The following is a 14635-nucleotide window of genomic DNA, read 5'->3' on the forward strand; positions in this document are numbered from 1 at the left end:
GAGACCAACACTACAGCAGTGATCTACATGAACTTCTATTATTGTCATAAGGTTTTACTCATTTGCACTGTTTTCTTTGTATACATCACTGTTGCAGTAATGCTGACTACTAGGATACTTCCCAGAGCTCACAAGCATGGCCCCCCTGTTGTAGAAGAAAGTAGGAGTCCAGAACAAGTGACAGGCCAAAAAGAGACATAAAGATAAGAGAGGAGACTATTGAGGATGAGGAAGAAATAATGTATTGTTACTTTTATGCAAAAAGCCCAGAATTTCCAGATAGAAGATATTCAGAAAGATTAAGAGAGAAACTTAAGGAAAGAAAATGCTTGCACAAGAAAAACTGTTCTTCTTCTTCTTTTGGCTGCTCCCGTTAGGGGTCGCCACAGAGGATCATCTGTTTCCATTTCTTCCTGTCCTCTGCATCTTGCTCTGTCACACCAACCACCTGCATGTCCTCTCTCACCACATCCATAAACCTTATCTTAGGCCTTCCTCATTTCATGTTACCTGGCAGCTTCATCCTTAGCATCTTTTTCCCAGTATACTCTGCATCCCTCCTCAACACATGTCCAAACCAACGTAATCTTGCCTCTCTGGCTTTGTCTCCAAACCTTCCAACCTGGGCTGCCCCTCTAATATACTTATTCCTAATCCTCTCCACCCTCATCACACCCAGTACAAATCTTAATGTCTTTAACTCTGCCACTTCCAGCTCTGACTCCTGCCTTTTTGTCAGTGCCACTGTCTCCAACCCATATAACATAGCTGGTCTCACTACCCTCTTGTAGACCTTCCGTTTCACTCTTACTGGTACTCGTCTGTCACAAATCACTCCTGACACTCTTCTCCACCCACTCCATCCTGCCTGTACTCTCTTCTTCATCTCTCTTCCACACTCACCATTACTCTGAACTGTTGATCCCAAGTATTTAAACTCATCCACCTTCGCCACCTTTACTCCCTGCATCCTCACCATTCCTCTATCCTACGTCTCATTCACACACATACATTATGCCTTAGTCCAGTTGACCTTCATTCCTCTTCTCTCTAGAGCATATCTTCACCTCTCCAGGGTCTCCTCCACCTGTTCCCTACTCTCACTACAGATCACAATGTCATCTGCAAACATCATAGTCCACGGGGACTCCTGTCTGATCTCGTCTGTCAACCTGTCCATTACCATTGCAAATAAGAAAGGGCTCAGAGCTGATCCTTGATGTAATCCCACCTCCACCTTAAATGCATCCGTCACTCCCACCGCAGACCTCACCGCTGTCACACTACTCTTGTACATATCCTGTACCACTCTTACATACTTCTCTGACACTCCCGACTTCCTCATAGAATACCACAACTTCTCTCTAGGCACCCTGTCATATGCTTTCTCTAAGTCCACAAAGACACAATGCAACTCCTTCTGACCTTCTCTGTACTTCTCCATCAACACTCTCAGAGCAAACATCACATCTGTAGTGCTCTTTTCTAGCATGAAACCATACTGCCGATCACTAATCATCACCCTTCTTAACCTAGCTTCCACTACTCTTTCTCATAACTTCATGCTGTGACTGATTAATTTAATCCCTCTGTAGTTACTACAGCTCTGCACATCATCCTTATTCTTAAAGATCGGTACCAAAACACTTTTTCTCCATTCCTCAGGCATCCTCTCACTTTCCAATATTTCTTTAAACAATCTAGTTAAAAACTCCACTGCCATTTCACCTAAAAACCTCCATGCTTCCACTGGTATGTCATTTGGACCAACAGCCTTTCCATTCTTCATCCTCTTCATAGCTATCCTTACTTTCTCCTTGCTAAGCCACTGCACTTCATGATTCACTATCTGCGCATCATCCAACCTTCTCTCCCTCTCATTCTCTTCATTCATCAGCCCCTAAAAGTACTCTTTCCATCTGCTCAACACACTCTCCTCACTTGTGAGTACATTTTCTGCATTATCCTTTGTCATCCTTACCTGCTGCACATCTTTACTAACTCGGTCCCTCTGTCTAGCCGCTTTCTTTATCTCTCTGACAATCCCACTTCTTCTTTACCAACCTCTTTCTCTGTATACTCTCCTGTACTTCTTCACTCCACCACCAGGTCTCCTTGTCCTCCTTCCTCTTTCCTCTTTCCAGATGTCACACCAAGCACCTTTTTAGCCATCTCCCTTACTAAGTTACCCAGCTATTCAGTAACTCTTCACTGCCACCCAGTGCCTGTCTTAACTCTTCCCTGAACTCCACCTCACAATTACCCTTTTTCAGTTTCCACCATTTGATCCTTGGTGCTGTCCTCAAACTCCTCCTCCTCTTCTTGATCACCAATGTCATCCTACAAACCACCATCCTATGCTGCCTAACTACAGTTTCCCCTGCCATCATTTTACAGTCTACAATCTTCTTCAGACTGGCCCTTCTTCATAAGATATAATCCTCCTGTGTGCATCTTCCTTCACTCTTATATGTCACCCTATGTTCCTCCCCCTCGTTAAAATACATATTCACCACAGCCATGTCCATCCTTTTCACAAAATCCACTACCATCTGACCTTCTGCATTCCTTTGCTTACCACCATACATACCCATCACTTCCTCATCCCCACTGTTCCCTTCACCAACATGCCCATTGAAATCTGCTCCAATCACCACTCTCTCACCCTTGGGTACAGTCATTACCACTTCATCCATCTCACTCCAAAATGTTTCTTTCTCATCTATCGCACACCAAATGCAAATTTGCATACAAGATCCATGAAAAAAACATTATATAAGCAAAAAATATCTGGGTCATTTAAAAAAGTGACAGAAAATGCGAAAATATAAAGAAGAAAACCAGCGATTTTTGAAAGGTGTAAAACAGAAAAATTGACTTAGCAAAGAAAAAGAGTTCTGAAACTGTGTAATACTTATGCAAAGGAGAAATCAAAACTAATCAATACAAAAAACAGCTTTGAAGATATCTGAAGAGAAATGTATGCCAAGACATCGGGTTAAGGAAAATTTCACAAATATATAACCAAAAAAAAAAAAAAAAAACAATGGGAAAATGTAGGACAGATGATTAGTAAGGTATAAGTTAGACATATAGAAACTGAAGTCATGGATTATCTGTAAAGTGAAGGATTTAGTGTAGAAGATTCAGGGTTACCTGTAAAGTGAGGAATTTAGTGTAGAAAATCCAACACAGGTAATGCCTCATCATGATGGAACAATGAGTCCCCATATTAAGGAGAAACAGGTGGAGCAGAAGAAGAAACATGGACATGGGGAAAAAAAGAGATCTATTATGCTGCAATAGTTATGCAAATGAGAAAGCAAAACTAATCAATATAAAAAAGCAGCACCAGAAATATATGAAGAGAAATGCAGGCAAAGAAACTCAATATAGAAAATAAGAAAACAAAGGGGGGGGTAGAAAAGAGTATTAGTAATGGAGAAGTTAAAGAAATAGAAACTGAAGTTCTAGATTACCTGCTGTGGAAAATCCAGCTCAGGAAATATCACAGCATGATGGAACAATAAGTCCCCAAACTAAGGAGAAACAGATGCAGTGAGAAGCATCTGAAGACTTAACCACATGATGATGCTCTGGAGCCTTGTCTAGGAAACCAGTACAAAAGTTCAGTTGAAATCGTACAGCAAGGGAAGGAGCAGAAAACAGTGGCAACTCTGAGCCCTAGGGAATGTTTTAGACTGATGGGTCAATACATTCCCATATGAAGAAGCAGCAGATGATGCAGGATGCATTTGAAGAGGATATGTCACAGGAAGATGTTCTGGAACTTTCTGTAGAATGTCCGCAGGAAATGTAGAGTAAAGAATGTGCTCTCAGTTTAGAAGCAAATGTTCTAAGGAAAGAGCTGCTTGATTTACTAGAGACAAATAGACATTAAGACTGATAAAAAAATAGATTGCAGAAATTAAATAAAACAGAAAATGTTAGAAGTTGTATTAAACAAATGAACACAGTAATCAAGGCTATTAAGATAAATTAATGTGACATAACAGAAATAAATGAGATATATTACTATGCAGCTAAATCCATAACACACAGTCTTACCACAAAAGAATAGAGCAATAAGGTAAATGGAAGAAATAAAATGCTACCACAAGCAGCAAATAGAGAAAACTATAACCCAATTAAGACCATAAATGTCACTGTTAGAAGAATGTAAAATCTGGAACATATCATCAAAAATAATTGGAAAGGGAGATATGGTAAAAGCAATGCACAGTATCAAAACAGACCATGATCTATTCTACATTATTGCAAAAAATGAACTAAAGTTATCAACACAGGCAGAAAATCTTAGAAGATACACAGATAAAAGTCACGGAAATGTATAAAATAAACAATTCATTGATTACCCAAAAAAGGTTTTGTATAAAGAACTTGGAAACAAAACAAAAGTAACACAAACACTACCAAAAAAGAAGAATTTTACACATTTTGGACAAATATTTATGAAGACCATGAGGAACATAACAAAGAAACAGTAAGGAGTGTGAATGTAGAGGATGTGAAATGGATAGGCCCGAGTAAGTATTATTTACATCTGCAACCCGAACAGAGACCAACCTGATTAACAACAGGAAAAACGATACTCCTCCTTACAAGTGAACCTGTAACCCATTCTAAAAAGTATATACCAATAACTTGCCTTCCAACGATGCACAAGTAAAACTCTACTGGAATTGATGTAGACAGAGTTTGTCATTGAGGAAAAAACTCAATCGTGGCAATAGAACAAAAGGGCAACAAAAGAAAGTAATATGGAACAAAGGATCATTTGTTGCTAAATAAAAGTCATAATGGAGAACTGTAAAAAGGGAAATAATCTAAGTATGGCATGGCTAGACTACAAAAATGCATTTGACAGTAGCCCACATTCATGGATGAAGGAGTGCTGACAGGTATATATGATACATCCTACATTGATCCAACCATATTACAGTGGCAATGTAATGGTGGCAAACCACTTTGCAGTTAAGCCATGACAAAGGGCAAATTATTATCCCAGGATTAAAAAATTCAGTGGGGAATATTCAAGGATGGTTCTTAGTTACCACTGCTGTTTTGTCTTACTCTATTTTATTAAGTCTACTTGTCAGATTAGGCAATGGTTACAATTTTACTTCTCACCTACTTTATGTGGATGACATATAGTTTATCATATGAGGAGTTAAAAGTTCAACTTCAAGTAGTTAAAACTTTCTTACATGATAGTAGAATGTCATTTGGAATTGATAAATGTGCAAAAGCAACATTTAAAGCAGGAAAGTTACAGACCCAATGAAATATCAATCTGGGACAGAAATGTCATATAAAAAAACTTGAACAGGAAGGGGTGTAAAATATTTGGGACTTGATTCACAATAAAACATGAACAAATGTGAATAAACCTCAGCAAGGAATACTTCGGAAGACTAAAAGTAATATGGGAAGCAGCCTTAGCATCAAGGAGTAAAGTCCAAGCTATAAACCAATTTCCTCTTCCTGTTGTAACTTACAGTTTTCGGATGACTGACTGGTCCCAAAAAGTATTGAATCATTGGACAGGAAAACAAGAAAAATGCTTCACACTTATCAAATCATATATAGAAATCAGTGTATACCAAGAGTATATATATATATATATATATATATATATATATATATATATATATATATATATATATATATATATATATATATATATATATATATATATATATTCCTCATTCTGAAGAAGGTATGGGCCTCCTCAAAATTGATTATATGTATAGAGCTGTAGTCATGGGATTGCTTGCATATCTGCTGACCTCATCAAATCCAAACAAAGTAAAAAATTTTTAAAACATGAGGAGAAGAAGTCTAAGATGACTTCCCTGCTTAGTTTAGAGGAAACATAAGGTGTCAAGTGGGAATGGAAATCAAACCAGAAGTTGACAAAAATCAAACGGCAACTGAACATGCCAAAAAAAAAATCAAAAGAAAGAATATAAGGAGAAGGATCAGATAATAAGTAAAAGAATGTGAAAAGGGCATAAATATTGTGGCAAGTACAGAGATCTCCTGAAACAACCTCATGATGATAAGGATTTGATGGAGGAATGGTTAAGAAGAGGTGAACGGAAACCAAAAGATGAAAGATTAATAGTGGGAGCCCAAGATAATGGACTATGTACATATTAGTTTACATGGACTATGTACATATTAGTTTACATGGACTATGTACATGTTAGTTTACAAACTCCACTGAACATGTGGGAGAAAGAGACAAATGCAGAATATGTAAAAAAAAAAAAAAAATAAGAACTGGAAACAGTCTCTCATCTTGTTGCTGGGTGTGATACACTCCTGGCAGAAGGCTTGCATACTTGAAGGCACAGTAATGTTGCAAAACTGTTACACTGGGGAGTGTGCAAACACTACAATATTAAAGTTGCTGAGAAGCATTGGAAACATGAACCACAAAACATTGTAGAGAATGATGAAGTTTATGTCACATGGGGTCACCCAGTACCAACAGTTCAAAAATTAAATGTGAGAAAACTAAATATAGTAGTCTAGGAAAAAAAGATAAAAGTAGCATTGATCATTGAAATTGTTATACCCAGTGATTACAGTGTTTTACTTACAAAAAGATAGAAAGTCATAAAATACCAGGATTTGCAGACAGAAATAAAGGCAATGGGGAAGAAGGATCCCCAGACTATTCTAATAGTAGAAGGAGCAACAAGTCTAATACACTTGTATTTAGATATGCTACCAGTATACTGAACTCCATCCTACCTCAAACTGAGAGACCACCTCTGTTCCTTTTGAGTTGGGATATAGAAGTAGGCATACTTGAGATCCAGAGAGAAGAGGAGTAGCAAAAGGGCCTTCAATGTAAATGGTTGAGTTTTGGGACCCTGAAGTAGGCATTCAGTCTTGAAATGTCCAAGGTGGCCTTCCAAGGATCTTCATTTCTGAACACTGGGAAGGTTATTGTGTAGAAACCTCAGCGTTTGCATTGTCTTGGCATTGATTATATTACTTATAGCTGCAAGAGTCCCTGTGGAATTGGAAGGATCAGAAACACTTGGTCTCTTGGTTTGGGAGGATACCTGGTATCTTTGGTCTTATAAAACAAAGTTTGTGTCCCTGAAAGATTAAGTAGCATTTTTTTTGTCTTGTGATACTTTCCAAATTTCTTACAAACTGAGTTACCCTTTTTGCTGTACAGACGGCAGTGGTGGTGGTGGGCAGGTTTGGAGTGGGAAGTTGGGAAAAGGGAGGGTAGGTAGGAGCTGTGTATAGTCATGGCTGCTCCCTTTGGGGGACAGGACCATTGTGGTCCCCTGTCTTGCACGTCTGGTCTCCCTTCCATTTCATTTTGCAGTGACTTTTTTTCTTCACTTTTATCTGCTTACCCTTACCTAGCTCACAATAGAAAGACACAGAGTTTACAGGTAATTTATGTCATGTCTTGGCATGGGAGAATGAAGCACTCTTTCACATACAGCATAATCTTCCCCCTTACCTCCAACCTTTTGAACATTTCAGCAGTAGAGGTCTGAAACATTATTGAGTCAAACTGTATTTTTGACATCCTCTGGCAGTGGATAAATCCTCTGCCAGTCATACCTCCTAATCACAGACCTTGTAGATGCCATCTTGAGTATTGCATCCGCAGTATTATAGTCTTACTGCACAGAGTGCGTAGCCAGCTGACTGATAGTCATCTGGTCAAGGAGAACAATTTGACATTTTGTCATAAATGATTCTGAAAGCTAGAGTGGCAGTTCTGTATACTTTCTTTCCAAAGTAGTCAAGAATTCTGCTTTCCCAGTCATCGGATACAATACTGGGAACTGGTACTAAATGATATACCCTTCTGTAGATCCACAGATACTGCTGATGGATATGTCATAGGATTTTTTAAAGAAAGTTATGGGATTCCTTTACCGTGTAAAACCTGTCAGGCTTTTTTAAGGGCAGGAGGCTGGGTGTGACAGCCAAGAAAGCATCTTCTAAGGTTGTTTGGACTAGAGACATTGTTACTGGTTTAGGGGCATCTGCTTCTTAGTTTCACAGTTTTAGGTTATGTTTCATAGATAGAATCATTTCAAACTATCACCCATTTATAAATATTTGTTTAAGCCCATGCAGCCACCTAATTCCCCTTTAAGCACCCTGGATTAGCCAAACATCTTACATTATTTGGTAAAAAAAGATCTTCCTGTTGTCATAGTTACACTGAAGCAGTAGCTGTAATGACCATCTGTTCCTTGTCAGTGTTAAGGTGGAATATATAACTAAATAGAAATGTTCCAATGCTGAAGTATCCTTAATACCTAGCTAAATGTGTAGAGTGCTCTTTGTATAAAGTGGTATTTCAATGACTATAAAGAAAGTGCCTTTAATCTTTCTCTCTAACTTTCCCAATTAATTCTATAAGTTACAGTCTTACTGTACATGAGCTAGCTGAATTTTATTGTAATGACAAAACATATTATATTCAAAGATAATCTTAACTACTGCTGTATGCAGTGGTAACAACTTCACTTTCTGATTAAGTTCTTAATATTAATTGAATTATTCCAAATGTTTTTTTCAGAGAATATACAATATTAAAATTTTAAATCTCCCTTTTAAATACTCCTACATCTTTGTAATATGGTACTGTTTTTGGGATATTATTCTGTAGTGATATTTTAATGGGAATTTGCTCTCACCTCAAATATCCCAAATGCCCTAACCAAATATTTGCTAGGTTTAATATTTAGTGCATCAAAATTACACCACTCATTAATTGTTTAAAAATTATGTAATCAGACAAAGAAAGCTTCAGCAAAAGCCTTGAATCACAGCTCAAATTAACTGTTTTATTTTTTGTGGGTGTGTATGTATATATGTATATATATATATATATATATATATATATATATATATATATATATATATATATATATATATATATATATATACTATTGAAATTTCATAGTGTTGGTGATCGAACGACATGTGTTCAAAAGGCACATTTCAAAAGGGCACAGTGCTGAACCAGACTACAACGAATGCAAAATACCGAATGTGCAGTGTAATTCGGTAGTCTGAGTTTGCTATTGTGAGTGGAGATCGTGGTACAATGAGGAACAGGGAATTTCCTCACTGTAATGTGATCTTGGAGTTGGTGTATATAATTTGCAGGGGGGGAAACCCCCCACATCGAGGGTGCCCCCCTGCAAAATAGTAAAAAACATCTCCACTGCATAGCTTGGGTAACTGACATCACCTAATGCTATGTCAAATACATCAAACTACGGTGGACGGTTAATTCAGTTCTGATATTGTGCCTTTTTCACATTCTGTATTTCCAGATTTCGGCTCAAAATTTCCATCAGTCGGGCATTGCATTTTCCACATTAATAGTAAACCTATATATATATATATATATATATATATATATATATATATATATATACACACACGCACACACACGACCCAGTTGTTCAGGATTTGGGAATTTATGAGGAGAATGACCTAACTTTTGACCAGCATGTGTCCATTCTCATAAGAAAGTCCTGTATTTATTCATTCCTCCTTAGGACAATTTTTGAGTATAAAGCCCTCTTTGGCATGTATTTGTTCAGATACATGCAATAACTAGAATGCCCACAGAAATACCTTACTAAAAGGATATAAGGCCTAAACAATATGTCCTACATGAACCAACTTAAAGCCCTGTTACTGTACTGTTTATGGGTGGGCTTTGTCTGGCATACAAGGCATCCTCTGATCCAATATTTATTGATTAACTGCACATCAGCAAGTCAAAAGGAATCAGAAATACTCTGTCTGGGGATCTAAACCTCGTTTGTAGTGTATCTCTTACATGATAATGCTGCTCAGGAACAGAGTCCTCATTTATCCCTGTCCATATCCAAACATAACTTGGATCTATGGATGGGAACCAAACATTTACCTCAGGATTACCCCTCTATTTCTAGTGGACAGAAGCAGCTTCTGAATGCTTTAACCCATCCATTGGTCTCCTCAAATTATCTGTTGGATGATCCCAGTTATTTTTACTAAGGATGATATTTAATTATCAACCATGGAATAGGTAATGACACTGTAACACCAAATGGAATAAGTTAATTCAGGTACCAAAATGGAAATTGGCTAGACTTAAAATGGCCTGCTAGGGCAGCTAGCCTATTGCTTACTTATAAACCTATGAAGTAGCAGTTTAAGTGACAAAGGCCATGATCAAAGCGTATGAGCAGAGCTTTAGAGAGTGTGTGTTTCAACTAGGACTCAAACCTTAACCCTCCAGATCACTATTCAGCTGATATACCACTAAGCTAGTAATGCAGTTGTAAACTAGCCTTTTTATTATAAAATTGTATTTCTCCCTCATACATGCGTCATACACAAAGGCAAACAGAGAGAACAGAGGAAGTCTAACTACACAGTTTTTTTATTTGGTTTGTCTTTGCTTAAAAATCATCTTATTTGAGACTGTATTCCCACTTTACAGTCATCAGAAGCGTACGCATCTAGTCTTTTAATTTTAAGAGCACTATACTGAGCAGAATGGGGCCCATCATTGAGGCCTGGGGTACTCCACTACAAACCGTCCTTCATGTGGAAGGATAACCTTTAACGATTTACCCAGGTTTATTATTACATATCCGATTATTTATTCCATAAACTAAAAATGGGTTCATGTGCAGAGGCCTTCAGTGTTTCAGTCATTTTATCATATGAGATGGTGTTAAAAATATTAGCAAGATTGATGTAGGCCTTGGATACAGAAAAATCTAAAGTTCATTCCCTCATTTACATAAAGTTCATTTCCTCATTTACATAAAGTTCATTTCCTCATTTACATAGTCATACAATCCTACCAGTTTTGGAAAAAATAAGGTATAGCAAAAATAAAGCCATGATGGTTTAGATCTACATTGTCAAGTCTATTACGAGAGACAGAATTATAATGTCAGTAAAAATATTTTCTTATGTTGTTTGTTCTTCTTCTTGGAGCTGTAACATTATCATTTGCTGTTCTCAGGCCTTTGTATTTATTCTACATAGCTTAATTTTATTCCTTATTTGCAATTTCATTATTTTATCTTTATCATTATACAACTATTGTATTTGAATACTCGTTACTTGTTTTTTAAAGAACAATAAAGTTTCTTTGAACATTTCCTTCAACACAGGTTTAAGTTGCAGACTTATAAATGCTTGGGATTGGTTGTACCACCACACTTGAATATACAAGTGGCAATTTCCTGTTTCCAGTATAGAGGTATACAGCAGTACCTAAGATTTGATTTATAAATATATTGGACTACTTCATGTTTTTGTTGGGTTCATAAACAAATTTACCACATAATGCATAATTTTCCATGCTTACATTTTTCTTTACATTTGAAAAACACGGTATACGTTTGCTTAAGGGAAAAAGGAATGCCCCTTTTAAGCTGCATTCTAATACATTGATGACAGCAGGAGGTAATAAGCCAATCAAGTCTGTTCTTTAAGTGCATTATTATTTGCTCCCCTTCATCTCTATCTTCCTTCTCACTCTGTCTCCATTTTAGCTATGCCCTACTGAATGCCTCTTTGACTTTTCTCTCCACCACTCATTGTAGTAAGTCCATTCCATAGGTCAAGAACTGTCTCTATGAAGAAATTGTTTCAGAAATGCAGCGTGTAATTAGTCCTTATATCATTATTTTAGCTACATTATCAATTGATACGGGATTCAAAAACATTAGAAAATACTTCAACTGTGCCATTAATGTCTTGTAAATAATAAAATCTTCTGTCCTTCTCTCTAGTTCGCCTCTGGAATTCACACCCACCTCTTATCCGAACGACTGGCAGCCTCTCTTCCTTCAAAACTTTACTTCACTCCCACTTAACATCCCACTGGGAATGCTCCTTTTCCCATCCTACATAAAGTCCCCCAACTTAAGCTATACTCCAAGAGCTAATACATTAATAAATGTCCTCGTATTGTTTTTAACTCTGTTACGTAACTGATGGAATTAACAAACTTTGTATATAACTTTGATTGCCTTTTTTAAAGATTTCTCTGCTTTTGCATTTTACTAATGCCATTTGCCTGTATTGCTGTACTTTCTATTGTTATAACTTGCTTCTATTAAGTAATTTGTATTTTTTTTTTTTGCTGGAGCTTTTCTCCCCAGGACTGCAATGAAAACGGGCTCCTCGTGGCCCAATGGACCATCCTGGCAAGCAAACTGCAAATAAATAAAATAAATAAAATAAAATAAAAACTATGGTGCAAGTTTTTCATTGTTAAGGAAGTTTTATTCTTATTTGCATGTTTATTAAAAGGATTTGCAATATTCATTCATTTCATGTTCAAAAAGATTTCTTTTGCTTCAAATTGACAAGCAAATTTGTTTTGTATTCTGGACAGCCTATGGAGTCCATCCTGCTTTATGTATAGAAAGCCATCAATTTTTGAATTTAAGGTTAAAACCATTAACACATAATTCCATAGGGGGTAGCACACTCAGTCTATTTGTGAGTACTTCTTGGACTACTATTGATGTGAGTTTAGATATGCTACAAGTCTAAAATCGAGAAGTTAATTTTAGGAACATGTCCTTCAACTTTTGATTAGGAACATTGCCCAACCAAGAAAGCTAAACTTTGCTTGGATGTCCTTCTTCCAGCTGTTCTTTTTTTTCTTTGTTTTTGTTCCAGCTGTTCTTAGGATTGTCTAGTCCTCAGTGACAGTCAATAGTTCCTTTTCCTTCTAATTTGAAAGATATTTTAATTACTCCTATAATTAAGAAAAAATCTCTGGATATGAACACTTCTGAGAATGATCACAAAAACTGTAATCATCGCTTCATCAGTGAGATTACTGAGGTGACTACAGTGCAGCATGATTGTTATCTTACCGTCTGTGACTCTTCTGATCCATTTCAGGTTAGCTTTGTAAAGCAACAGAGCACTGAGGCCAGCCTTCTCAGAGTGGTACATAACTTCTACCTTTGTTTGGCCCTTCATATTACACTTGCTGTGTTTTTTCTAGCCTTTCCCTATTCATTTTCTCTATTTACATATTTAACTGTTTGATTATTGAGTAGCTGGAGTGGTCAACTATCTCTTTTCAGCCATGTTCCTGGCTCTGTAAGGAGCTCAAATATGACATCACAGTACATAAACAGTAAGAAGACATCAAAATCAACAGATATAAATAAAAAGTAAAAATCAATAACACGGAAACAGCAGCAGTACAGTACTATACAGGTAGGACAGCTGCATAATATAAAATACATAATCTGAAAGACAATCAGTGGTATTTAGAAAGACTCTCAGTGCTGGTGGTAACAGTTGCTGTAAAGAGGGGCTGTTTACACAGTGCAGAAATTTGTAGTTCAGAAAAGCATTAGCTGCAATGAGGAAAGACCTCTTTATCAGCTAATTTGTATGTCTTTGAATCACTCTTAACTACTGTGAGTGTAAGTCAACACTTTGCTGCTGTAGTTAACACTGGCGGCCCATGCATTGCATTGACAAAGGTAGCACCATTCACTGTCCCACACTCGTACACACATACCGACATACCATCTTACCTATCTCTGAATTGATAGAATGTCCCCATAGTCTAATTTTTGTACCTGCCCAGATCCTTTCAGTCAGTAATTCCAGACATTACTGTTTCATTCTTGTTATTGTTCGTAAAGTGCAAGCCTGTTGCTCTGTTAACTTTTTAAGTGAGTTCTTGTACTACTTTAAAAATTCTTCCTGGTGTCATCTAGTATTAATCACAGCTTTGTCTCGAATCTCTCAATTGTCCCTAGTTTTGCAGACTGTTCCTATTGTTGTCTGCTATATCTGCTCTGTTTCTCATAAGCCATGGACTGTTGCAGCCAGTGAATAATGACACGCATTAGCTTTTCAGACTTCTGCTGAGTTAGTGTAGAGAGCTAAGGCTCCTAGTTGATAAGCTAAGTGTTCAGAGTTTGATACTTTTCCTCCCCCTTTTACTTCAGTTTTATTTAGGTAATATTTTCAAAGCATTTCTGGTGTGTAGCAGGGGTGTACAGCTCTATTACAGTCTGTATGTGTGTTATTCCTGACATTACAAGGTTTGAATCTTTTTAAGTGCCTTTAAAGCATGCTGTAAAGAGTTAACCGCAGTATCTGGTGTCTCCACCCTCATCTACACACACACGCATGTCTTTCATGCTGTAAAACTTTATTTTTTTATTTGCTTAACTGTCTTTAAGGCATGCTGTAAAAAGAGTTAGCCCTAGTGTCTAGTGTTCCTCATCTCCCAGTACTGCCGGATTTCCTCATTAGACTAGGGCACGCACATGGCATTCAGTAAAGTGGGAAGGCTGTTGTATGCTACAGGGGACTTACTGTAGTTCATGCATATGAATCGCTGTAGTCCATGGTTGCATACTAAACAGAGTGAGCACAATATTGGTGATTAAATGTGCACTGTGTTTATGAATACCAGGCTTACTCCTTTTATCTGTTTCTAAAAAACAGAATAGGAAGAACCTGCTTGCCACTCCATAGTTTAATGCGATGAATGCCCATATTGAGATATTGGTCCTCTGGAGCTTGGCTGATGGTTACTGAAAAATGTTAGTGC

At 37.1% G+C, this 14635-nt stretch overlaps 1 protein-coding gene across 1 annotated transcript in view; it reads left to right on the top strand.

The window, feature by feature from the left end:
* USP54 (ubiquitin specific peptidase 54) overlaps nucleotides 1–14635 on the top strand; it is a 1304502-nt gene that overhangs the window by 461581 nt on the left and 828286 nt on the right. The gene's annotated exons all lie outside the window — the stretch shown is intronic.

The sequence above is a fragment of the Protopterus annectens genome, chromosome 14.part0 (assembly GCF_019279795.1).
Source record: "Protopterus annectens isolate FY-2018-M chromosome 14.part0, PAN1.0, whole genome shotgun sequence".
Classification (NCBI taxonomy): Eukaryota; Metazoa; Chordata; order Ceratodontiformes; family Protopteridae; genus Protopterus; species Protopterus annectens.